General features: G+C 40.0%; 1 protein-coding gene across 1 annotated transcript in view; it reads right to left on the bottom strand.

The window, feature by feature from the left end:
* LOC126483792 (transmembrane protein adipocyte-associated 1 homolog) overlaps positions 1-19,816 on the bottom strand; it is a 202,264-nt gene extending 182,448 nt beyond the window's left edge. Inside the window, exons 1-2 of the mRNA XM_050106963.1 lie at positions 19,654-19,816; positions 18,429-18,577 (exon numbers count right to left, since the gene is read on the bottom strand). The gene's annotated coding sequence lies outside the window, so the exon portion shown is untranslated. The remainder of the gene's footprint in view (positions 1-18,428; positions 18,578-19,653) is intronic.
* Between the last annotated feature and the right edge of the window lie 7,584 nt (positions 19,817-27,400).

A 27,400-nucleotide genomic window follows, 5' to 3' on the forward strand; every position in this document is an offset into this window, starting at 1 on the left:
ATGCAACCACAACGGAGGGGTATCTGTTAAGAGGTCAGACAAACATGTGGTTCCTGAAGAGGGGCAGCAGCCTTTTCAGTAGTTGCAGGGGCAACAGTCTGGATGATTGACTGATCTGGCCTTGTAACATTAACCAAAACGGCCTTGCTGTGCTGGTACTGCGAACGGCTGAAAGCAAGGGGAAACTACAGCTGTAATTTTTCCCGAGGACATGCAGCTTTACTGTATGATTAAATGATGATGGCGTCCTCTTGGGGAAAATATTCCGGAGGTAAAATAGTCCCCCATTCGGATCTCCGGGCGGGGACTACTCAAGAGGACGTCGTTATCAGGAGAAAGAAAACTGGCATTCTACGGATCGGAGCGTGGAATGTCAGATCCCTTAATCGGGCAGGTAGGTTAGAAAATTTAAAAAGGGAAATGGATAGGTTAAAGTTAGATATAGTGGGAATTAGTGAAGTTCGGTGGCAGGAGGAACAAGACTTTTGGTCAGATGATTACAGGGTTATAAATACAAAATCAAATAGTGGTAATGCAGGAGTAGGTTTAATAATGAATAAAAAAATAGGAGTGCAGGTTAGCTACTACAAACAGCATAGTGAACGCATTATTGTGGCCAAGATAGACACAAAGCCCATGCCTACTACAGTAGTACAAGTTTATATGCCAACTAGCTCTGCAGATGATGAAGAAATAGATGAAATGTATGACGAGATAAAAGAAATTATTCAGGTAGTGAAGGGAGACGAAAATTTAATAGTCATGGGTGACTGGAATTCGTCAGTAGGAAAAGGGAAAGAAGAAAACATAGTAGGTGAATATGGATTGGGGGGAAGAAATGAAAGAGGAAGCCGCCTTGTAGAATTTTGCACAGAGCATAACTCAATCATAGCTAACACTTCGTTCAAGAATCATAAAAGAAGGTTGTATACCTGGAAGAATCCTGGAGATACTAGAAGGTATCAGATAAATTATATAATGGTAAGTCAGAGATTTAGGAACCAGGTTTTAAATTGTAAGACATTTCCAGGGGCAGATGTGGATTCTGACCACAATCTATTGATTATGAACTGCAGATTGAAACTGAAGAAACTGCAAAAAGGTGGGAATTTAAGGAGATGGGACCTGGATAAACTGACTAAACGAGAGGTTGTAGAGAGTTTCAGGGAGAGCATAAGGGAACAATTGACAGGAATGGGGGAAAGAAATACAGTAGAAGAAGAATGGGTAGCTCTGAGGGATGAAGCAGTGAAGGCAGCAGACGATCAAGTAGGTAAAACGACGAGGGCTAATAGAAATCCTTGGGTAACAGAAGAAATATTGAATTTAATTGATGAAAGGAGAAAATATAAAAATGCAGTAAATGAAGCAGGCAAAAAGGAATACAAACATCTCAAAAATGATATCGACAGGAAGTGCAAAATGGCTAAGCAGGCATGGCTAGAGGACAAATGTAAGGATGTAGAGGCTTATCTCACTAGGGGTAAGATAGATACTGCCTACAGGAAAATTAAAGAGACCTTTGGAGAGAAGAGAACCACTTGTATGAATATCAAGAGCTCAGATGGCAACCCAGTTCTAAGCAAAGAAGGGAAGGCAGAAAGGTGGAAGGTGTATATAGAGGGTTTATACAATGGCGATGTACTTGAGGACACTATTATGGAAATGGAAGAGGATGTAGATGAAGACGAAATGGGAGATAAGATACTGCGTGAAGAGTTTGACAGAGCACTGAAAGACCTGAGTCGAAACAAGGCCCCGGGAGTAGACAACATTCCATTAGAACTACTGATGGCCTTGGGAGAGCCAGTCATGACAAAACTCTACCATCTGGTGAGCAAGATGTATGAGACAGGCGAAATACCCTCAGACTTCAAGAAGAATATAATAATTCCAATCCCAAAGAAAGCAGGTGTTGACAGATGTAAAAATTACCGAACTATCAGTTTTATAAGTCACAGCTACAAAATACTAACGCGAATTCTTTACAGACGAATGGAAGAACTGGTAGAAGCGGACCTCGGGGAAGATCAGTTTGGATTGCGTAGAAATGTTGGAACACGTGAGGCAATACTAACCTTACGACTTATCTTAGAAGAAAGATTAAGAAAAGGCAAACCTGTGTTTCTAGCATTTGTAGACTTAGAGAAAGCTTTTGACAATGTTAACTGGAATACTCTCTATCAAATTATGAAGGTGGCAGGGGTAAAATACAGGTAGCGAAAGGCTATTTACAATTTGTACAGAAACCAGATGGCAGTTATAAGAGTCGAGTTGCATGAAAGGGAAGCAATGGTTGGGAAAGGACTGAGACAGGGTTGTAGCCTCTCCCCAATTTTATTCAATCTGTATATTGAGCAAGCAGTAAAGGAAACAAAAGAAAACTTTGGAGTAGGTATTAAAATTCATGGAGAAGAAATAAAAACTTTGAGGTTCGCCGATGACATTGTAATTCTGTCAGAGATAGCAAAGGACTTGGAAGAGCAGTTGAACGGAATGGACAGTGTCTTGAAAGGAGGATATAAGATGAACATCAACAAAAGCAAAACGAGGATAATGGAATGTAGTCAAATTAAGTTGGGTGATGCTGAGGGAATTAGATTAGGAAATGAGACACTTAAAGTAGTAAAGGAGTTTTGCTATTTAGGGAGTAAAATAACTGATGATGGTCGAAGTAGAGAGGATATAAAATGTAGACTGGCAATGGCAAGGAAAGTGTTTCTCAAGAAGAGAAATTTGTTAACATCGAGTATAGATTTAAGTGTCAGGAAGTCATTTCTGAAAGTATTTGTATGGAGTGTAGCCATGTATGGAAGTGAAACATGGACGATAACTAGTTTGGACAAGAAGAGAATAGAAGCTTTCGAAATGTGGTGCTACAGAAGAATGCTGAAGATAAGGTGGGTAGATCACGTAACTAATGAGGAGGTATTGAATAAGATTGGGGAGAAGAGAAGTTTGTGGCACAACTTGACTAGAAGAAGGGATCGGTTGGTAGGACATGTTTTGAGGCATCAAGGGATCACAAATTTAGCATTGGAGGGCAGCGTGGAGGGTAAAAATCGTAGAGGGAGACCAAGAGACGAATACACTAAGCACATTCAGAAGGACGTAGGTTGCAGTAGGTACTGGGAGATGAAGAAGCTTGCACAGGATAGAGTAGCATGGAGAGCTGCATCAAACCAGTCTCTGGACTGAAGACCACAACAACAAACAACAACATCCCGGACATGCATCCTGACATTCAATCACGGTGGACAATTTGAACCAAACATCAAAAATGAAAGAGCCAACACCAGCCACGCCCATTTCTCGCTATGGTTGGTCACTGTGCCATCCTCCATGAATGGTGTTGTACCAGATATATGCCCTCTCCATGCTCCAATAAGTAACACTGATCAACATTTCACATGATCAGCAATCACACCTTCCAGTACTCCAATCTCTGTGGGGACATCGAGACAGTGACATAAAGAGAATGTAGGTCCGCCCCCAGTAGCTGAGTGGTCAGTGCGACAGAATGTCAGTCCTAAGAGCCAGGGTTCGATACCTGGCTGGGTTGGAGATTTTCTCCGCTCAAGGACTGGGTGTTGTGTTGTCCTAATCATCATCATTTCATCCCCATCGATGCGCAAGTCACCGAAGTGGCGTAAAATCGAAAGACTTGCACCCCGCAAACAGTCTATCTGACAGGAGGCCCTAGTCACACGACATGAGAATGTATGCACTGTAAATGTTTACTGCACAGTTTTGACATCTTCGGAAATGGCGTTTTCGACTTTGTTAAGATTATTTGAAAATGGGTCTTGGTCCAAAACTAGTAACTGAATGAATAACAAGTAATAACTTGCAACTTGGACTGGTTTTTCGTTCTATTCATTAACAGAAGTTGCTTACCCAAGCTACTCCAACATGCTGGAAGTTCATAAAGAGAATCGCTGACTACAGTGCAGAGTGGGGATGTGGAACCTTTGCAAACAGATTCCAGTTCAGACGAAATGATCATAGATGGTAGTCACCTCCTGTGTTCTTGTATGTCGAATAAATCCTTATCTGCAGATAAGGTTGTTCATATATGTTATATCATCACCTACTACTGTACAGAGGTGTACATCCACAAATATATTAGCACACATCTCGAGTAATCATTAACAAATGTGACAACATAAGTAGTAGGGCACTGTTCGTTCTGGGCCATTTTGTTTGTATGGGTTGAATACATTCAGGGGCAAGCATACATACAGTGGAAAATATAAAGCTCTCTTATTTTATTTATGACATCCTGGGGTTGATTTATGACCCCCTGTGGATAACTGATCCTTCTGAGAAACACCCCATCCCTCCCCCTCCACCTCTCCCCCCCCCTCTGGGAAATTCTTAACCCCTCCACCTACCCCTTGCTGATACAAGCACGCCTTTGACATCATATTAATTGACTAATTAATTAAATCGATCAATTAAAGAACCCCTCCCCCTCTGGGAAATCGTTCAGCCTTCCTCTCCCCTACCTCACTACCCTCCTACCATCCCTCATCTGGAAAATGGTGGGGAAAAGAATCAGTCTGTGATGAGCTACTGGTGGGGAAGGACATAGGGTAGTTTATTTTCTTTATTTTGGATGCTAATCTGTTGGACATTAGCGGGAAAAGCTCAGCCCTAGTTTCCTCTCCCCTCCCCCTACCTGGAGAAACAGCGATAAACGCTCACTCTATGCTAAGCTATTGGACTGGAAGGTGCAAGTATTACCTTATCCAGCAACTATATGTTCTAATTATGTAATTCCACTGATGCAGATCGGAAGTATTGTCTTGTTGGAATATTTTCGTGTATGAGCTCACTTTGAAGTGCAGGGATCGGTTGAGCTAGTGACAACGCCACCATAGGAGGACATCCCATCCCTCTCCCTTGTCCGATCCCTCCCCACCCCTCCCAGAAGAAAACCGTCAGGAAAAATCGCTGAGCTGGTGGAGTGTAAATGTCCCACGAAGGGAAAGTCAGCTTCAGTGCAGAGGACATAATAATATATTGTTTATTTATAAAATTCATTTTGCATACCAATTTGTGGGGATTGGATCTCTGTATATGGCGAGAAAAGCACATGATTCTCTGCTGTTTGTTTAATATTGGAAGATGCAGCTCTTGTAAAATACATCGAAAACAGGTAATTAAATACATTAATAGATCGATTTTTTCCGATCGCACAAGGGATTCTGTCGTTAATTGACATCAATGTAACTCACCACATGTAATTACACTGTTAACTACCTCCTGGCTGCATCTTCACACACATGCACATGCCATCCCTGAGCTGCGCCACATACTGTTGTCCACAACAATGCTCCAAGCCACCTGAGAAGCATGCACGTGCTGTCAATTAGAAGCCATGGCGCACCTGGGCTCGAGACATTGACCCACACTGCTTTGTGAGGGACTGCCAGCTGTCTACCCTTAAGTTCACATCTGCAGTATTAGTGCATACACCATATAGGGACCGTCGGTCAATATCGAAATTACATGATGGATACTCAACACCCAGAGAGCTCCACTGTCTGGGACAGCAGGCACAAGATACGTTTTTTTGCGACTGTCCGGCAGCTAGATCATACCTCCTTTGTTCACTGTGATGTTCTTCACTGGGGAATTCCCACCTTAGGTTGCTACTTCCAGTTGTAGCACACCCACAATCTGCTCCCAAACGCTAACCTTCCACCCCAGGCCAGTGGAACCAGCTGTATATGTGCTCACCCTGCTGTGCAGATACTGGCTGAGTTAGTTCACAATACTACCAGCAGAGGAAACTGGAAGAGGCAACCTCCCCACCCCTCCACCCTTCAATTCCCTCCCCTCTTCTCCCTCGCCACTCCACTTACTTACTGTCAAACCAAGCATCAGGTGGTGGCAAACTTTGATACAGGTGGTGACAAAACCTTTGATATTGATACTTGGGAAGTTCTTGTTGAAACACATGCTCCCTCTCTCTTTCTCTCCCTCTCTCTCTCTCAAGTGGCTACTTCTTGCCCAGGGAGCATCTGCTATGTACTGCACTAACCCCTCTTTTGTCCTGAACAAAGTAGAGGATACCTGGTTAATTCCAAGCTTTGAATGTATTGGAAATCGTTCAAATTGGTTAACTACGTAATTAAATCGATATCCTCTGCGTGTGATAGTTTTTCCTTGCTTCCAGTTGATGGATACTAGGAATGGAATATGTGGCGGTAAATTCTGGGAATCTATTCCGCAACTGCCTTGTTTCCAAACCATACTCTTCACCCTTTCTTGATATTCCTTGCATCCTATTGGTGGATACTGGCACAGGTAGATCGTTTTGCAGGGAATCCATTACACTGGCGGCAGCTGAAAATTTCGAATTTCACCTCAGTTGAACGCAATGCCCTTAAACAATTTGTGGGAAACAGGGCATGTGGTTTGACTGGCATGTGTGCTCGCAATACCACTATCAGAAACAATAAAATGATCAGTCAGGAATATGATCTTGCGATTGGGATTTTAAAGCACTATATAGTCCCTATAAGCTACACCACGAAGATGAACGTGGAGGAGGAGGAGAAGGGATGGTCTACCACGTAATAGGGTGATAACAACAGTGAACCACTCCCACCTTTCTGCTGCAAGACAGAGTCCCCTGGACTTTACTGAGAAATAGTAAACACTGCACACTTAAACCATGTTCCACTCCATATTAGTACCTATCACAGTTAGATGTCAGAGATCACTTAAACACTCTTATATACTGTGCACTCATGTCCCAAATTCCACATACAGCTCCTCAGGCTAGAGGTCTCACGGTGCTAGTTGCTGCCATAGACACACGTCTCAGCAATTGCTCCAGACCTGCAGTCGGATTCACCCTGCCAGAGAGGACCGCCCAGCCATGAAGGGTGTCAAGATGACTGGAGTGGTAGGAAGTTGCATGTTATCAATATATCCAGGGCCAAAACTTGTCAGTGACTGATACTGAATCTTCGCAAATATCCATGTAAGAAATTGGAGAATACTTGCAACACACACAATAACAAAGGCTGTCAAACACATACTGGGCATTAGTTCGCTGTTCAGCCATCCAGAGGGCGACATGGTGAGGTCGACAGCATCTCCCTAGCCTGACTGGTTCAGAAGGCTCAGTGGTGGCTTGCACCTTAAGTCAGAAATGTCCATTTGTTCCAGCTACAGGGTACTTTCACCATGTGCCTGCACACCAGGGAGCTGTCCTAGGATGCCAGCCACAAATTTATCAGTCTAATTGTAATTAAATATTACTACTGTAGCGCTAACCTGGTGATATTTGACAATGAGCAAATCATCAGAAAGACCTCCTCCTAATGACTGTGCCTCTGGAAATTTCAATTTCCCACATAAATCTACATCCTTCTTATGACTGGACATAATTTTTCACACAAAATCTTTTAACCCTCCTATGGCTATCGATGCACTGAAATTGCAATTTTCCACGTCAAAGCCATTTGTCCCTTACGATTGGACATAGTCATTTTATTGATTCTGTTGAAACACTGACCATAATAATATTATTTTCCAACAGTAAAACGTCTCTGACAAGTTGGATGATTATCATTTATAGGTGTACAGCGTCCGAATAATTATGGTATGTCCACACTCACACCACCTGGGTGCCGGTTTGCAAGGCCTACCATAGCTTCCCAGTAGCGAAACCCTTGCGCCACAACGTCGTTACGACATATTTATCGATGAATAAAGGGCGCAATTACAATTAAAAAGCCCTCTTGTCTTTCATCTATGTTATGTAAGTTCTTGACAATAACTGGAGTTTGCTAAAGTAGGAAGAACTTATACCCCAGCCAATTCTCTCGAAATCCCATCATGTGCCGACAGCACTGTTCCATAGTTACAAGGTTGTCTAGTTATCCACCTGTCACTGACTAGGTAGAGAGCTATCACAACGAGAACAACAGCACACTAACTTACAGGAGAAAATTCAAAACACTGCAGCGTATTCTCAGTCTACACAAAGAAATTCAGAAATATAACACCTACAATTCATGGATATTATGAATATCCCTCAGTATGACGCCATTAATAAATATAGACCTTAATCAGAAGCATATAGCTAAGGTAGAATATTCCAAATTTTTAGGTGTGTCCATTGATGAGAGATTAAATTGGAAGAAACACATTGATGATCTGCTGAAACGTTTGAGTTCAGCTACTTATGCAATAAGGGTCATTGCAAATTTTGGTGATAAACATCTTAGTAAATTAGCTTACTATGCCTATTTTCACTCATTGCTTTCATATGGCATCATATTTTGGGGTAATTCATCACTGAGGAATAAAGTATTTATTGCACAAAAGTGTGTAATCAGAATAATAGCTGGAGTCCACCCAAGATCATCCTGCAGACATTTATTTAAGGATCTAGGGATATTCACAGTAGCTTCTCAGTATATATACTCTCTTATGAAATTTGTTATTAACAACCAAACCCAATTCAAAAGTAATAGCAGTGTGCATAACTACAATACTAGGAGAAAGGATGATCTTCACTATTCAAGATTAAATCTAACTTTGGGACAGAAAGGGGTGAATTATACTGGCACTAAAGTCTTTGGTCACTTACCAAATAGTATCAAAAGTCTGACAGATAACCAACAAGTATTTAAGAAGAAATTAAAAGAATTTCTGAATGACAACTCCTTCTACTCCATAGAGGAATTTTTAGATATAAATTAAGAAAAAAGAGAAAAAAACCCAAAAATATTTAAAAAATAAAATTTAAAAAACATTTAAAAAAATAAAGAAAAACAAAAAACACAAAAAATAAAGTTGTTATATTAACTTAAGTATGTTGTTAAATTAACCTAATTATGTCATGTGTTGGAAAATTCGACTCGTTCCACATCATTACGAAATATCGTATTCATGATCCATGGAACTAGTATTAATCTAATCTAATCTAATCTAAGACAATTTGACACTTAGCTAATTGTAATTCAGTCAAGATGGTGTAGGGCCTACTCAGTAATGAAAAAAAGCAGTAGGCTCTGACAGAAATATCGACTCTTAGACAAAGTGTCTAATAGTGTATTTTAATACGACAGTATACCATCTTAGGCAATTTATAACACTTGTAAGTAAGCATTACAAATATGGATTGTTATACTTGTTATGTATTTCACTGTTATTGTCTAACCTGCTTTCAGAAAACACTTGATAATGGCACGTTGAAGCCGAAATCATGATTGTGTAAGTGTAAATGTAACACTGTAAATAAACAACAGTCTAATGGCGGTACTGACATTAAAGAAATTATGGCGGTCGCCGTAATTTACGCGCGCAGCTGTATTTCGCGACAAATTACTCTTATTAGTCACTATCAGGATGCTGTACTCATAACAGTACAAAATATCAACTAAAATAATGCGGCTGCAATAATTTTGACACGCAAGAAGAAATAGTTCTAATGAGAGGATGAAGTTTATATGTACTGGTGTTTCAACAATGACTATCGTGCAACTATTAGTTCACTAATGGTACTTTTATTTTCGATAGCAGAAAGCAAACATAAACAAGCAAAGAATTGATTTGAATTGACTCCATAATTCTACTACTTTTAATAGAGAAAGAAAGTTTTTAAATCAGGGGATAGCGTTTGGCGAAATATCTTAACTTTTCGTTGCATACCACGCCATTGCGCTCGGCAGCACGACGTCGGCGGGTTACGATGTGAGCCGGACACAGGCAGTTCCGCTTGTTAATCTTCTTCAGCGAAACGCGAACAAAGTTTCTGCACGGCTGTATCAGTAATCCGGTGGCGATTAACAAACCACAAGACGCTGTTATGCGACCGTTGTTGACATGTCCCCTCTCGCAAATGACATCACACAGACAGACAGCGTTCGTTTATACATTTTGTGCACTCTCTGTGACGCTTTTGTCTATAACTACACTACATAGCCGTAGCCACAAATACACAGCTCATAGAATTGTTCTTTTACGTGATGCACACCATAAATAATGACCACTCTGTTCTCGCAGTTCAAACTTCTGTAATGTCAGTTAATTTAAGTCTCCACTTTCACGGCTTGATAGAATGCGAAAGACAATAGTTCTACCACCTGAATATCAAAGCCAGCAAAGTTCACTCGCATAAAAGCACTGTTCGTGTCGGTCACAACGAAGTCTTCTTACCTGCACTTTCACAGTCCGGTTTATTTGCTCGTGAAGTCCGCTGGCGATTGCATTTCGTATCGCAGTGGTAAAGCGAATTGACATTCTCATAGTTCGGTATCACTGTCCATACAATCATGGGTGCTTTTCGAAAAAACGTAGTATCTTTTTCCCGCGCACGCTTCACACACGCATCGTCCACCATACGATCTACTTCAGATCCTCTGTTCGACTATCAATCGTTATCGCTTTCCCCTGTCATTATCGTAAAGTACATAAATCTTTATCAATGTTCTTGACTGCATTTTTCACAACTAATAATATACCAAAAAAGAAATTTACAAACTTTTCCACAGCTACAAAGCAAGAAACATATTTATCCATTGCAAACGACATAATCACAATTACATCTTTACATTTAAAAACCACAGTAGTACGTTCATCACCATAATTACGTATGCTGGTAGGAACAAAAGAAAAAAAACGAAAGAAAGTCATGGCAAAAAAAATTTATATGCGTAATTAGCAATGCCTTCACAAGTACCAGTCGTGCTTTAATCTACAGTTATCCGAAATTCCGGGGTTAAGGACCTGGCTGCTCAGCTCTCCAGTGACGCCTGGCTCCAAATTAATCAATATTTATGCAAAACCTATATTCTCACAAAGAGTGTGTTACATGGTAGTCATTCTAACCTACCAACGACTCCGAATAAAGTTTTAACTTGAACTTACTGTTAACAATCTGAAAATGTTCTGAGACTACTACCCGGAAGTTAACTAGCCATAAGGAAAGTCAGTAGTTTTCCTGAGCTTGGAAATTTAATATGAGTAGTTCTCAAATCTGTTCTACGAAACGAGATCAAAAGTTTGTGCCAGTACTTAGTAAAAACATCAACTATGTAGCAAAAGTTTACTCTCAAACTCTCTTTCACACATCGACGGCGGTTCTGCAACATAAATGGTCCACTTACCTCGATATTGCTGCAGATCTGCGCACGTAACTCCTGACTGCAGCTACTTAAGAGATCTCAGAAAAGCAGTGTTGAAGAAACTGAGATTTCATAACTACACGTTTGAGGCCGCTATAAGCACAAAAAGCTGAAAATAGTCTCGTGAACTCTAAAGAATAAATCGGAAATGGGTTGCTGTTCAAATTTCTAGGTTCAAAGGTCCTTTTAAACTTGAATTAGGATTTTTTTATTGCTATTAAGCAAGATCATCAGCCCACATGTGTTCAAATCATTAAAGTTCCTGTTCACAGTCCTCATCACACTCAAACAGCCAGAACTTTTCCTATCCAATTCCGAAATCATTTACGAGAGTAACACAGTCAATAAACTGCTATCTACTTTTGCACTCGGCATTCAGTGGTTGTCTTTGAATAAAGTTTTTTGCTCGCCATAAATATTCAGTAAAAAAAAAATACTTAGTACCGCCACACTTTTAGTTCAAAGTTTACACACGCCATTTTCTCCAGAACAAAATATCTCTCGACTCTTAAAATTTCGCAAATAGTTAATGGTAAACACCAGCTACCTTTATCACTGTACCGAAACGCCGAAGTCACAATATCACTTCATTTTACACATAATGCGTTCAGACACTTTCAGCACGACCGGCTCCTTCGATAGCTAGTCCACCACCTCCTCCTTCTCTCTCTGCCTCTACAAGCAATATCTCATGCGTTAGGTGGCAAACCATCTCACTTCTTATTGGTTGTACAGAATTACAGCCAATCATTACGGACTTTCAGGGCGCGGCTCGCACCAAAATCTATTAAGAACCAACCACTACTCTCAGCTCATTGACGTCATTAAAATAAGCAGCTCAAAACTCTCTCGTTAAACAAATAAGATGAAATAAACTTTAAGCTGTACTTTACATCTGGAATTTAACTATATAGTCGCGAACGTTCTGGCTGTTTCTTGCATATTCAAACATGCTTGGACATCCGTCATCCACTAATCGGGGAACCGCTGGTGGATTCGTTCCCACGATACAAAGCTGAAACACTTGTAAGTTCCTACTGAAAATTTAATATTGGCGAATGTCCCACTTACACTCACACAAGTACTCTCTTTCACACTCACCCTAACACAAAACGTAAATATCTACTTGCAATTCTTAAAGTTATTACTACAGCAAAATTACGAAAGGTTTTCTAAAATGAGAACTTTCCAGATTTGAATCTAAACACTGAAGGTGTTACCATATCTTTTCAAATAGTCACAGCTGGTGAACTATTAACATATATTGATTTAGTTTTTTAAGTGTCGGATAATTACGTTTTTTACTGGCTTTTCTTTTTTTTTTGTAGCTTCCAAATTATGACAGTTATCGACTTCAGATTTTGACACATTGTTCCTTTACACAACACAAGGTTATGTACCTAATATGGAGTTCCTCAGGCTACTTCTAGATCATTTATTAACTTTTTTTAGTTCCAGAGAATGTAACTACTCTGCAAGCGCCTCTCCGCTACTTTCACACGCTGCAGTCACGCCATATGGTCATGACGCACGTCTGCAGGACACAGCTCGCCCATTGCAGATCGTATAAGATTCTGACTGGGTACATTGGAGTCCACATACATTCATACAAGAAAGCTTTAATAGACAAATTGGCAATTGCGTCCTAGTTGCGACGCCTCATGTGCGTTATATCTCAAAGTCGAACCTGTGCCTATAAGTTACGAGAAAGAGCGCCAGCCACGCGAAAAATCGGTACATTTAGAAAGGTGATATTTTCTGGTAGAGGTTAGGAAAGGGGCCTTTCTGGGTTATTTTCGAAACATTTGCAAAATTGGGACACATACTGTATTTCAAGAATTGTTTTCTTTTTGCTATTGGTGACGGTAACAAGCGAACGCGATGCAAGTGAGTCGCAGAGAAACAATCGATATGTACAGTACTAACTTCGAGATATATCGCATACAGAGGGGCACGCTCACAAATGGTCTTTTTTTTAAGAAAAAAACATACAATCACGATGTTTATGAGCAGCATTAACTTTTAATTAATGCTATTGGACCAAAGCATCATTTACAATGTATTTTACATTTTCCTACTATTGCAAACATAAACGACCAAGGACTGTTCCAAATGTTCAGTAGTAAGATTGTGTCTTCAATTACTCAAAACATTTTTATAAGCAGAAAAGGTCCGTTCTATATCAACTGAGATAGCTGGGCAGTGTTTGAATTTGGGTGCTAAGTTGATACTTACTGTTTTTGGTATAAGTCCAGTTATCACATTAATAAAACTATCAATGTGGCACAATGGTTCGAATCACGGGTTATAGTTTAAAATGTTTACAAACTTTTCTTTAAGTTTTCATGGGAATACCTCCAGCAATGACGAGTCCACTAGAATAATTTTATTCATTAAGATTCAACGCCAAACCTTGAGTTTCAAACTTTAATACTTGCAGGTATAGAGGAAAAATGAGAGCAAATCACAGCAATGTCTTTTAATACCGGAATCATTAAAAGCTTCCTTGCACTGGCAAACTGCCAAAGCCTCTGCACTATCGAAGTTGTTTACCACCACTTTAATGGCCTCAAAACGTTAATTGCAGAACAACACAGCTTCTACCCACGTACCCCAACGATTACCACTGGTTTGGGAGGTAAAGGCACATTTGGTGATTTTTCTTTGTAGGTCTTGATGCGAGCAGGAGCCTTTAGGAACAATTTCTGTGTGGATGAAATCACTTTATTTACATTCATAAACGTGGAACGTATTTCTTCAGCAAGCCTATGTACCCCATGAGCAAAGCACGTCACATGAAGCAAATTTAGATAAAATCTTTGGAGGGTTTTTCCTGCTTTAATCATATAGGGAGCAGCATCTGAAAAAAAACGCCCTTTCATCTGCAGAAGATTCTGGAGATATTTTCCTAATACCCTCATTCACAAATCTGGCAATTGTAGAATGATTTAGTAAGTTCTTTGCAGGCCACGAAATAGGAAGAAGAAGGCTTTTCTTCTAAAGCACCAATAATTAAATTTGCAATGTAACGGCCACACGTGTCTGTAGTTTCGTCAGCTGAAATCCGGATAATGCTGTCCTTCACTTCATTACCTCTTCCAGAACATTTGCATAAAATGTCGGTATGTAATTTTTGTGCAATATAGATTCATCTTATATATTTTGATTTAAGCAATATTTTCGCAGGAATTCTTTGAGGATAAGATTTGTAAGTTTGTGAAGAGGAATATTGCTTGCAATGAATGCTACATAGATCCCTGTTAAACCGACTTTTTTTCGTACATTTGGACAAATCCCTGCTACTGCAACTAACTCCTGCGATATGAAGACTTGTCTTGACCTGCTGGTCTATTTGAAATTCTTTTTTTTTTTTTTGCACGAAACGTTTTTCTCGCAAACGCGACCATATAAAACAATTCCGTCATATGTAAATGTCCCAGGATGGTCAGCTATCGTTTCTGTTTTCAGGCGGCATGGCACACAACACGTTACACACTATACACATCGTAAACACGTTCAACTGTGCACAAGTAAATAGAAAGCTAAAAATGACAGCGGATGGGATTAACTAGGGCGTGGGCGCAGGAGCATTGACTCTGTCTGCCTGTTCCTGTTCTGTAATGATTTCACAATGCAGTGGCCTCTCGGTTAGCGACTGCACGCAGCTCTAGGTCGCGGTCAATCTGTGAGCCATCAAAACTAGATCGAGCTAGAGACCACCGATCTAAATTTTTAAAATATTGTAAACATAGAGTGAAAATATGCATCGTCACTAGTTTTCAGTTAAAATATGCCATAACCGGTGAAAAGGAGCCAAAAGGAGCCAAACATGCAAATACACATGCAACATGCAAATGCATACATCTAGTCTAGTTATGATCCAAATGCTAATCGTAGATATTCTTGTGAGCCAGTTCAGCAACAAGTGTATGAACATGTATCGGCGTCATATAGCAGCAATACAAATAACATACCGTCTCCATTGTAAGTGGGAAACGAGCATATTTTAAATCAGGGAGTAGGAAATGCATTAGCAGAAGTGCTACAGAATGAAAGTCTATTAAAATACAGTCAATTCCAAGTCTTCATCCGTGAAAAGAGAACAGTCCATTCAACTGTTTTTCTCAAAGTTTTTAGAAACGCTTTTTCGCTGTATATGGACGGATAGGTAAAAGATATGTTATGGTCATCAGATTCATACTAGCTGAAGCAGCCATGCATGTAACATTGCCGATCGTTGTATATATTATGAATAATTCGGGTGAACTTTTCTGAACAAATTATGGTCAGCTTCCGTTCAGGAAAGGCTTCGAAAAATTTTGTTCGAACCAGAACCGTTCAATTCACGCCAAGAGAATCTTCGTCATTACTTTGAGAAATATTTGAACATGACACATTGCTGGGATGATCCCGTGTCTTCGCGAGACGCAATATGTGTATTAAAAACACGATCACCATTCCACATAAGGGAAAAGTTAATAGAGGTACCAGACAATGACGTAGAAGAATTTCTTTAGGTGTTACAATTAGATTTACTTGATATCATTAAAGAAGACATGCGTAATGTGCGGATCAACAGTTACGGCATGCCTCAATCAGGATTGGAAATAGCGCAGGATAGTCAAACTAATCCACGTGCGCAGAATACTGCCAACAGCATGGCACAGCAAAACATGTCTTCACAAAAGAAGACGAAGTAAATATTCCAGAATTCGAATCGAGAACAGCTGTCAACATGAGTAATGTAGAAGTAAATATCCTCAGAGTAGTGAAGCAACTTAAATCACTTAATAGAAGCAAGTCTTCTGGTCCAGACTGTATACCAGTTAGGTTCCTTTAGGAGTATACTGATGCATTAGCTCCATACTTAACAATCATATAAAACCGTTCGCGCGACGAAAGATCTGTACCCAAAGACTGGAAAGTTGCACAGGTCACACCAGTATGAAGAAAGGTAGTAGGAGTAATCCACTAAATTACAGGTCCATATCGTTAACGTCGATATGCAGCAGGATTTTAGAACATATATTGTGCTCGAACATTATGAACTACCTCGAAGACAACGGTCTATTGACTCACAGTCAACATGGGTTTTGAAAACATCGTTCATGTGAAACACAACTATCTCTTTCTTCACATGAAGTATTGACTGCTATTGACAAGGGATTTCAGATCGATTTCTGGAAGGCTTTTGACACTGTACTACACAAGCAGCTCTTAGTGAAATTGGGTGCTTATGGAATACCGTCTTAGCTATGTGACTGGATTTGCAAATTCCTGTCAGAGAGGTCACAGTTAGTAGTAACTGACGGAAAGTCATTGAGTAAAAAAGAAGCGATTTCTGGCGTTCCCCAAGGTAGTGTTATAGGCCCTTTGCTATTCCTTATCTATATTAACGATTTTGGAGACAATCTGAGCAGCCATCTTCGGTTTTTTGCAGATGATGCTGTCGTTTGTCGACCAATAAAGTCATCAGAAGACCAAAACAAACTGCAAAACGATTTAAAGAGGATATCTGAATGATGAGAAAAGTGGCAGTTGACCCTAAATAACGAAAAGTTTGTGGTCTTCCACATGAGTGCTGAAAGGAACTCGTTAAACTTCGGTTACACGATAAATCAGTCTAATCTAAAAGCCGTAAATTTATCTAAATACCTAGGTATTACAATAACGAACCACTTAAATTGGAAGGAACACATAGAAAATGTTGTGGGGAAGGCTAACCAAAGACTGCGTTTTATTCGCAGGACACTTAGAAAACGTAACAGATCTACTAAGGAGACTGCCTACACTACGCTTGTCCGTCCTCTTTTAGAATACTGCTGCGTGGCGTGGGATCCTTACCAGATTCGCTGATGGAGTACATCGAAAAAGTTCAAAGAAAGACAGCACCTTTTGTATTATCGCGAAATATGGGAGAGAGTGTCACAGAAATGATACAGGATTTGGGCTGGACATCACTGAAAGAAAGGCGTTTTTCGTTGCAACGGAATCTTCTCACGAAATTCCAGTCACCAACTTTCTCCTCCGAATGCGAAAATATTTTGTTGACACCGACCTACATAAGGAGGAACGATCAGCAAGATAAAATAAGGGAAATCAGAGCTCATACGGAAAGATATAGGTGTTCATTCTTTCCGCACGCTATACGAAATGGGAATAATAGAGAATTGTGAAGGTGGTTCAATGAACCCGCTGCCAGGCACTTAAATGTGATTTGCAGAGTATCCATGTAGATGTAGATGATGCAACCATATCAGAATGCGTACAATAATAACAATGACACGCATTCAAATGGAGGCAATATAAACAAAAATCGCGAATCCGGGAACAATAACAACAGCTATCAACGTGGAAATAATGACAATCACAATCAACGTAGCATGCAAAACTCAACGTGTAAAAACAATTGCGGACATTGTGGTTTTCCATACTTTAATAACCAGCAAAGTCATTGGCAGCCACCAACAACTGCTATGCAACAAAACTGTAATTTAATGAATCATGGTCAACCAAGCAACAATAATACAACAAATCAAAACATGACACCACACACACCAAGACAACCAAACGAAACGGTGACTGGAAAAGACAGTATCTGTGTGTAAATATTGTGGACGTGGCGAGTGAAGTCATTCCAGCAACCACACCCCCAGGTGACAACTGAGGAATGCGTGGGGGACGATGACACAGTAACAGACATATTTGACGTACCGAATGAAAAACGGTACAAAAACACAACTAAGGATGTAAACAAGCCACCATATACTTTTACTAAGGTAAAATTACAATGCAAGTTTAATAGGCGGTCTACTTGAGGATCATACTAAGTGTCGATCACAAGTAAAAGAGATCGTTCTAGCAACGACTAAAGGTATGGTAGGTGGTGTACTGACGAGTATTAGGATTGATACAAGAGGGCTAGACTCTAAATAAGTTCACTCTTCATTATTAATAATAAGGACCGTTAGGGAGTAAATGGTTTAGGAAGTAAGTATTAGAATTTCAATGTTAGAATGGACAATTTTTAGATCTTAGCTGCGCTGCTTGGAAAGAAAATGCTGTAGGACAGAGTGAATATAAGTATTCTGTTTGTGGGCCAGTATAGTGAGAAAGATCTCCTAAGTGCAAAGCAGGCAGTACTGGCCTTTTTGGGTTGTACCAAAAATATGCAAACTCTGAACAAATGTTCCAACAGTAATTAAGTGTCATTCTTGATAATTTAGTCTTGTTTTCTTGCCAAATGGCAATCATCGCCTCATCACTATTTCCTACCTGATTTACAATAGATGTACAAGTACTTTTGTGTACTAATCCAAAATCTTGTGCATTGGAGCGACGTAACGCTAGGTGGGTGCTTCTTTATGAAGGTCCATACATCACTGCTTGCATTCCATGTGCTGGATCGTATTTGTTACAAAATCCTAGAACAAACGAAAGAGCTGGATTATACCATCATAGAGAGTTACGTAAGTTTCATATACAGGTATAAAAAAAATCATTCAGAAAAAAGTGGGTAGTTGCATCACAGATCACGAATGTATAGCACAACACCCTGTCTACAGTGTACAAATATACAAAATAAGATATTTTATTTCAGGTCAGCAGCTAAGAAGAAAGAAGAGATGGTTAGGAAAACTGCTTTATTATGACTCAAATGATCTCTATATGATGAATGATTTACTTAATTTATTATGCTGCATTATGAAGGTTATGCTATCCACTCAGGAATTTTGTGCAGAAGACGGAGCACATATGAACCTGACACAAACAGAAATCATTCTTAGAAACAAACTACTTTTCAAGACACAGAATGAAACAACATATTTTCAGAATATAATGGAAAATGTCAAAGAAAGCAGACAAATGATGTAGATGAACAAAATCATTAGACAACATTGGAAAACAGATTAGGCCCCACAAATACATCACATGCTGCATTTTGTTGCTGGTTTTAGAGCATTTTAAATTCTTACTTTAACTGTAGTATTTGACTCATAGATATGCACTTGAGCTCATGTGTCATTGTGTGACTATGATTTATTCAATTACTACTGAAACCTGAAAGAAAAGATTAGTCTTTTCTTTCAGGTTTCAGTAGTAATTGAAAAATCGTATCATGACATAAACGAAACATAGAATTGCTGCATAAACAAGTGTATAGTAGAGTGCTTAGAATGATAGAAATAGTTAGACAGAAAAACATTTAAAACAACTAATGAAATCATATAAATGATGACAGGAATGTTCTAAGATAGCATAAACTGTGATACATTGAAACATTGAAGTTCAACGTAGTCTACAGTGAAAAATGGACGACACTATGGCAAGTAGTAAGAAAAAAAAAATCAAAGACTGCATATGATGGACAGTCTGCAAAGACATTAAAAATCATTAATAATTTGATGACATGATTAATATATATTGTACATATACCGAACATTTACTTTGTACATAAAAATACGAATTGTATTTATTGTACTCACTGTTACATATTTACCTTGTTATTTCTATGTTAAAATGTATGATTTCCTCTTCTATTGATGATCTTGATGTAACAAGTCAAATGTTTAACCACCTGTGACAAAGGATCACAGAGTTGCACACTGTACTGTGCAATGCCTGGGATACAGCGAGCTACTGTGCATATCTGAGACTGTTGAAGTATGAACGTTGCATGACGTCGGTTGTGACGTATTCTGCACGGACTGAGACTGCAACAATGCGCCAAGAAACGGAAAAATATGAAACGGAATTGTTATATGTACGATTTTGAAGAATATTGTAGACAAACCTTAGAAGTAAATAGTTCGACTGTAGTTAGACACTCAGCCTCACTATTTAGGGGGCAGTATAATAGATCATCAAAAAATCTGTAAGGAATAAATACACGGAGTAGCGGAAAAGAATTAATTTATATACATGAGACAGGCAACAGAAAGACAAAAACTCCAATAATGATTATTCTCCTGTCAAAGTTTGGAGAGGAAGGTGTTATCATCATCTAGCAGATTGTGTAAATTTAAATAAAGTAAGTCACCAAAAACATTAAGTTTCATTTAAGAAGGCAGTATCAAGACTATTTGCTTCTGTCATGACTAGTCAGTATTTGTATATCACAATTTCGCAGCAATCAGCCAAGATCATTGATGTAGCATTATGGTGTTTAACTAACATTTTATCTGCGGTCTTGTATTATAGTATGTGTCCTTTCAGACCAGCAATCTGTATCTTCAAAATATTGGTCTGATGTTTCATCTGGCGATAGTAGAAATTCTAAATTGTGAGAATGCAACTCAAATCTGTAATAAGTATTTTTATTTTTTATTTACACATCACGTTCCGTAGGACCAAATTGAGAAGCAAATCTCCAAGGTCATGGAACGTGTCAGTACATGAAATTACAACATAAAAGTAATAACAGATAAAAATAAATGTTTATGAACCCGAAAAAAGCCAGTTCAAGAGTTTAAGTAAACGCAATCAACAATACAACAAGAATCAGCATGATTTATCAAGGAACTCGTCGACAGAATAGGAGTGACCAATGTTCGATTTGAAAGCATGTGAATTACTGCTAAGATTTTTGAATTCCAGCGGTAGCTTATTGAAAATGGATGCAGCAGTATACTGCACACCTTTCTGCACAAATGTTAAGGAAGTCCGATCCAAATGCAAGTTTGATTTCTGCCGAATATTAACTGAGTGAAAACTGCTTATTTTTGGGAATAAGCTAATATTGTTAATAAGAAATGACAGTAAGGAATATATATATATATATGTATATATATATTGAGAGGCCAGTGTCAAAATACCCAGAATCGTGAACAGGGGTCAACAAGAGGTTCGTGAAATTATACCACTTATTGCGTGAACCACCCATTTTAGAGCCAAAAATGTCGTTTTAGAATGGGAAGAGTTACCCCAAAATATAATGCCATAGGACATAATCGAATGAAAATAAGCAAAGTAGACTAATTTTCATGTCGAAGTATCACTCACTTTCGATATTGTTCGAATAGTGAAAATGGCAGCATTAAGTCTTTGAACAAGATCCTGAATGTGGGCTTTCCACGACAGCTTACTATCTACCTGAACACCTAGGAATGTGAACTGTTCAGTTTCACTAATCATATGACCATTCTGTGAAATTAAAACGTCAGGTTTTGTTGAATTTCGTGTTAGAAACCGTAAAAAATGAGTCTTACTGTGATTTAGAGTTAGTTTATTTTTTACAAGCCATGAACTTAGGTCATGAAATGCACTATTAGAAACCGAGACAATGTTGCACACAACATCCTTTACTACCAAGCTAGTGTCATCAGCAAACAGAAATATTTGAGAGTTTCCCATAATACTAGAGAGCATATAATTTATATAAATAAGGAACAGGAGTGGCCCAAACACTGATCCCTGGGGCACCACACACTTGACTGTACCCCACTCAGACCCCACATCACAGCCATTCTCAACATTGTTAATAATGACCTTTTGTTGTCTGTTGCTAAAGTAAGAGGTGTGAACCAATTATGAGCTACACCCTGTATTCCTAAATGGTCAATCTTCTGGAGCGATATTTAGTGATCAACACAATCAAATACCTTAGTTAAATCAAAAAATACGCCTAGTGTACGAAACCTTTTGTTTAACCCATCCAGTACCTCACAGAGAAAAGAGAATATAGCATTTTCAGTTGTTAAACGACTTGTACATTTGACAGCAAATTGTGTGATATGAAATGATCAATTATCCTTACATACACAGCCTTTTCAATAACTTTTGCAAACACTGATGGCATAGAAATAGGTCTAAAATTATCTACATTATCCCCTTCCTCATTTTTATAGAGCAGCTTTACTACTGAGTACTTTAATCGTTCAGGAAACTGACATTCCTAAAGGAAAAGTTACAAATATGGCTAAATACAGGGATAGAATGTGCAGCACAATACTTTAATATTCTTCTAGGCACTTCACCATAACAATGAGAGTTTTTAGTCTTCAGTGATTTAATTATTGATTCAATCTCCCCCTTGTCTGTATCACAGAGGAGTATTTCAGACATCAATCTTGGAAAGGCATTTGCCAAGAAAGTTATATGATTCCCTGTAGAAATCAAAGTTCTATTTAATTCACCAGCAATGCTCAGAAAATGATTGTTAAATACTGTACATATATCTGATTTATCAGTAACAGAAATATTTTTACTGTGATCTGACTTTATATTGTCGACCTTGTGTTGCTGACCAGACATTTCGTTCACAACTGATCATATGGTTTTAATTTTATCCTCTGAATTAGCTATTCTATTTGCATACCACAAACTCTTTGCCTTCCTAATAACATTTTTAAGCACCTTGCAGTACTGTTTGTAATGGGCTACTGTAGCTTGATTATGACTGCTTCTAACATTTTGATATACTTCCCACTTTGTTCTATGTGATATCCTTACCCCACTTGTCAGCCTCCCTGTCTGACTATTACCGCTAGTTCCATGTTTAGAACATTGTAATGGAAAGTAACTCTCAAAGAGCATGAGAAATGTGTTAAGGAAAGCATTATATTTATCATCTATGTTATCGGCACTATAAACATCCTGCCACTCTTGTTCCTTGACAAGGTTTAAAAAACTATCTATTGCTGTTGGATTAACTTTCCTACATATGTGACATTTGTTTGAGTACAAAAGCCTTTTAGTTTTAAAATTTATGCATCATGGTCTGAAAGGCCATTCACACTTTTACTGACAGAATGCACCTCTAGTAATGAAGAATGAATAAAAATATTGCCTAAGGCTGCACTACTGTTCCCCTGCACAATAGTTGGAAAAAACACAGTCTGCAACAGATCATGTGAATTTACGAGACCCAGCAACATCCTTTCTCTTGCACCATTGTATACAAAATTTGTACTGAAGTTCAAAAATGGTTCAAATGGTTCTGAGCACTATGGGACTTAACATCTGCGGTCATCAGTCCCCTAGAACTTAGAAGTACTTAAACCTAACCAACCTAAAGACATCACACACATTCATGCCCGGGGCAGGATTCGAACCTGCGACCGTAGCAGTCACGCGGTTCCAGACTGAGCGCCTAGAACCACTAGACCACCGTGGCCGGCATGTACTGAAGTCACCACATATAACTAATTTCTGGTACTTCCTACAAAGTGAATCAAGAACCCTCTCTAGCTTGAGCAGAAATGCTCTGAAGTCAGAGTTAGGGGACCTATAAACAACAACAACTAAAAGTTTATTTTCACTAAATTCAACTGCCCCTGCACAACATTCAAATATCTGTTTAGTGCATTCCCATGATACGTCTATTGACTCAAATGGAATACTATTTTTATGTACATAGGCACTCCTGCACACTGCAAGTAACTACTTGTTAAATTGCCAGCTAATCCGTCCTGGTAAAGGAAGCCTCTGAATTGCCAAATTATTTAAGTGGTGCTTCGATATACCAATAATTTCAAAGTCAACATTTATAAGCAGTTCACTAACTTTATCTGTAATAGCTCTTACATGTTGATGAAATATGCTAATTCCATCTCTACTTGGAAACATGATGTCCTCTGAAGGTGAGCCCTTAGTTAGAGAGACTTCCTGTAAGCAGGTATACCTATCATCTGACTTCAATCAAAAACACGTGCAGCTTTAACACCAACTACTTCAGGAAATTTTCCATGAGTGATACCACCACCACCACTCACTACACTGTCACCTTTGCCAGCCTCCCCTTCCCATACCTATTGAGGTGCAGGCCATGCCTAGTGAAACCCGATCTTTTGATAGACCCAACTGGCACCACCGAGATGTGACCCATGCCCTCTGCCATCAGCGCCCTCCGCAGCCCCATGTTAACGCGCCTAACAGCCATATTAAGACGAGGCCGATCGTGAGGCTGAAACTGTTGCACGAAATGCACATTAGTGCCACCAGTGTGAATAGTTATCTTTACCAAGTCACCACCTACAACATTTTCCCCATCCCTATCAAGACTGTTCTCTGTTCCACCCACTATCACTACCTTATCCTCCTTTGTAAAATTCCTACATAACTCCCCTATGCTGTCAATCATTTGAGCCAACCCTGCACTAGACTTCACAATGTTAGTGACCTGGCACTCACTCCCTAACACTTCCTGCAACTGCTGGCCTACGCCTCTACTGTGCGAACTACCTAACAGCAAAGCCTTCTTCTTTCTGTTAGGCTTTGCAACTGACCTAGGCCTCCTAACTGCTGAGGACTGCTGCAAGTTCCCTACATCTACAGCAACACGAGTCTCCTCTCCACTCAACTCCGACAGTTGCTCAAATCTGTTGCATATACGCAATGTATAGCTATCTGAATACCTCCTCTTCGTAGCTGCCTTCTTGCCAACTGCAGATTCTGCATTCCCAGGAGAGGATCTCGCTAGAATGGCTACATGCTTCCCCACTGCATCCCCCCCCCCCCTCCCCCCAATGAAAATACTTTGAACAAATCCCACACCCTAACCCACTATTCACAAACCTACGACCGAGCCCACACTTCTCACTCATGGTAAAATTTACAATTACTAAAAAAAACTGTACGTCTATGTTACCAAAGTTCAGTTACACCAGTAGAACTATTTATAGAACTAACAATAGCGGTCTCGAAATTCTCTGTCTACTGACAAAGCAACTACTTGTATTAATACTACTGCACCACAACCGATACCAAAATCAATAAAACTTCACAAAATTATTAGCTAAAACCAAAAATTCAAACAGCCACTGGAACACTCAAAAACGTCAACTGAAAACTAAAACACGAAATTTAGTAAACGACTTCAACGCACAGAAAACTCCAAAAAACACAGCGAGGGAACGTTTCCAACAGTTTATTAAATCGTTATTTCGCCACAAACAGCACGAAACATCGCTGAAAACCATTAAATTTAATAACTGTATAACAGTGCACAAATAAGTTTATCAGTACTTAACTTTATAACCGCTACAGCTGCACTGCACGCCGCAAAATGTAAACACACTACTGAGGCGTGAGGCGAACCTAACAGGTTCGGTTAAGAATGATCTCGGTCTGAGAAACGTGGTGTGTACAAGAGTCCTTGTCAGTGTGGGGCGGCATACATAGGTCAGACATGTCGCACAGTACAAGAACGTTGCGATGAACATCAGCGTCATACACGCCTACGCCAACCGGAGAAGTCGGCAATTGCAGAACACTGTCTGAACACAGGACATCACATGATTTATGAAAAGACGAAAGTTTTATCCCCAGCATCCTCTTTCTGGGATTGCGTCATTAAGGAAGCAAGATATATCCGTACAGCAGATAACCATATCAACAGGGATGTGGGATTTCAATAGAGAACAGCCTGGATGTGGTGTCACCGCAGGTGGTAGCCTTTAAATCGGCCGTGGTCCGTTAGTATACGTCGGACCCGCGTGTAGCCAGTATCAGTGATAGCAGACCGAGCGCCACCACACAGCAGGTCTAGAGAGTCTTCCTAGCACTCGCCCCAGTTGTACAGCCGACTTTGCTAGCGATTGTTCACTTACAAATTACGCTCTCATTTGCCGAGACGATAGTTAGCATTGCCTTCATCTACGTCATTTGCTACAACCTAGCAAGGCGCCATTATCATTTGCTATTTATCTAGTGATGCATGTACCGTCAGACCGATGTTCATCAATTATGGATTAAAGTTAAGTATTCCAGAAACTCCGTACTTTTTTTACTAGACTCAATTTCTTTAACTGTTCCAGACCTCACGCCAGCCTGCGTGAGCTTAAACGCGTGCTTTTCGGCTACCTCCTAGTGGCTTGGCTGTCTTGCCAAGTCACAACAGTTTGGCGCCGAGGATTGGCGACGAGCCAATTCGCGTTTGTACCAATACAGACTGATTTACTTGTGTAATGGCTTCGCCACAATCTCCAGATGTACTGTCCGAATTTTATTGCTTGCAGAATCAGCAGATGCAGGCCTTATTGGATGCCCTTGGACAGCTCGTCCAGGGTCAACGTGCAATGCAAAACGATGCGGCAGCCGCCGCTCCACCGCTCCCGCAGTCACAACACGCAGTTGCACCACCTTCTCGTCCTTTTGATGCGGCACTGGAAAGCTGGACGGAGTGGTCATGCCAATTTGGATTCCATCTCGCCGCCTACAGAATTCAAGGTAATGAGCGGCAGCCTTTTTTGCTTTCTTGTGTCGGAGTGTCCACCTAACGTGTGATAGTGAAATTATTTCCCCGACGCGACGTGGCAACGCTGTCCTACGAAGAAATTTTGTCTGCGTTAGATGCATATTTCAAAGAATCATTCAGTGTAGTTGCCAAACGGGATACATTCTTTCGTACAAAACGTACGGCCGGTCAGACTAATAGAGAGTGGGTTGCAACCTTGCAGGGCCTTACTAGGGATTGTGCTTTTGAGTGTCAATGTGGACTCCCTTATTCAGATACTATGGTACGTGATGCTATTGCACAGAACGTTTCTGATGTTCGTATAAGGGAACAGATTTTGAAACTAGTCAATCCCTCCCTTCAACAAGTGATGGACATATTGGATCGGCAAGACACACTTGACTTTGCTCAGGAATCATTTCAAACTTCACCATCCGTGTGTCGCATTAACCGGCCCGCCGGGCGAGCTACACAGAAACAGTCCTCGCACCCGGCCGCGCCGAAGCCGCCTGGCTCTAGGCCGCGTGTACCGCGCCAGCAACCAATTTCTGTGAAATCATGCCCGCGGTGTGCTACTAGACATTCGCGTGAGAATTGCCCGTCACGCCAGGCTATTTGCTTTTTCTGTAATAAAAAAAGGACATGTTCAAAGTGTTTGCCAGAAAAAGCTCCGATCGGACGCTCCAAACCATTCCAGGCCCTTTGCTTCACGCCGAATTCGAACCAAGGATACTCAGGCTCGCGACTCTTTGCCCATGGACATTCATATAGTTCATGCCACTCCGCCCAGTGCTACTATCTCTAACAGTGACTGTGTTCGTCCCACCCATAGTGTTTGTCGACGTCGCCGGAAATCACTTCAAGTCGCAAGTGATTCTGTACCAGAGTCAGTTCACGTTACACGAGACAGTCGCTCTTGTCGTCAGCAGGACAATAAACTTTTTGTAGATTTGGACATAAACGGCAAAGTGATAGCATTCCAGCTCGATACTGGAGCTCCAGTTTCACTGATCAGTCAAGACACGTACAAACAGCTGGGCACACCTCCGTTGCGCAAATGTTAAGCTAACTA

This window comes from Schistocerca serialis, chromosome 6, assembly GCF_023864345.2.
Source record: "Schistocerca serialis cubense isolate TAMUIC-IGC-003099 chromosome 6, iqSchSeri2.2, whole genome shotgun sequence".
In the NCBI taxonomy this organism is placed as follows: domain Eukaryota; kingdom Metazoa; phylum Arthropoda; class Insecta; order Orthoptera; family Acrididae; genus Schistocerca; species Schistocerca serialis.